Raw genomic sequence first — 1,414 nt, 5'->3', positions numbered from 1 at the left:
TTTATCAACTACATTTCAAATTCTGTGTTTAATAAAAATGTTTAAAAAAGGTACATGCCCATTTTCTTGATACTGTCTTGTTTGTTGTCATTTATGAATGGGTTGCTTTAATGTAAAGTGCATTACATTTTGTATCATTGTGTGATAATGCCACACATAAGTATCGAGGAGTATAAATAGACCCTAAATCAGTGTTTCTCAAAACTTTTTAACATGGGGGAAGCCTCAAATAATTTTCAGGTCTTGGGGAATGTCTGTTAAAATTACTTTATTCACAGCTCACAGTATATTAGTGTAAGAATGTCTTTTACATTGTTTGTCATTAGGAAGAATGTCACCCTTACAGATAGCCAAAAAGATCATTAGTATCTGGTTAACTGACCTGAGAGGCACAAATTGCTCAAGAAACCCCTGGCAACCCCTGGAGGAACCCTAGTTGAGAAATTCGCACAAATCTGCACCTCTCTGATCATCCCACACGGGTGGCAACTCCCATTCATAGAGTCTCTCATTCCAACAACTCTCATTCCAACAATTTATAACCAGTCACAGTGGTTCATGATCCGGTGGCCATTTTGACACAGTCCACAAGGAGGTTAGAGGCTTCACCAACTCATTGTTGATGCAGAAATAAATACAAGATTCAAATAATTAATATATAATTTAAAATAATTAAAATTGATACATTTCTATAGCAAATAAAATAAATATTAGTGTTAATATATATATATATATATAGATATATATATATGTATATATTGTAAGGGGTTATGCTCAGGATCACCTTTGCTGGGGTCAAAGGACACTTGTCTAGTTTATCCAACTCAGATCACACACCAAGGTATCAGCCTTAAGCTGGCATGCAGCCAGGTCTCACACAGCGCCCCTGTCTGTGTCTCCAAAAGAGCTCACTCACACGGTCAACCTGTCTGTGTCTCTCCAAACAGAGCTCAACTACTGACTGAGCTCCTGGCTCCATGTTATATCCCTACCATTAGTGCTTCTACATTAAATACCTCACAGGTGAGAGTCTTCCACCTGCTACTTCACATAGGAATCTTGGGCAAATATATCCCACATAAAAGAGGAATCTTGGGCATCTACTAGTATTACAGGGGTTGCCCTAGATCAGGTGTAGGCAAACTCCGGCCTTTAGGTCGTTATGGCCGATTGCCCACCTGGTCGATCCGGCCTAATCCCGGCTGGCAGGAGTCAGCAACCCGCGGTTTTGGAGCCACATGCAGCTCTTGAGCCTCATTTTAATGCCTTTCTTTCCTTTTTACTGCGGCCAGCATTAACACTTCTGCCGTCGGGGCAAGGGGACATCCCCTCCCCTCCGTATGCACTGCGAAGGAGAGGGATTTCCTTTCAGGGGAAATTCTGGTGGGGGGTGGAGCTATCAGCCCAGGACTCG

This window comes from Pyxicephalus adspersus, chromosome 9 (genome assembly GCF_032062135.1).
Source record: "Pyxicephalus adspersus chromosome 9, UCB_Pads_2.0, whole genome shotgun sequence".
Taxonomy (NCBI): domain Eukaryota; kingdom Metazoa; phylum Chordata; class Amphibia; order Anura; family Pyxicephalidae; genus Pyxicephalus; species Pyxicephalus adspersus.
The sequence above is the reverse complement of the archived record's forward strand: the minus strand, read 5'-3'. Positions refer to the sequence as shown.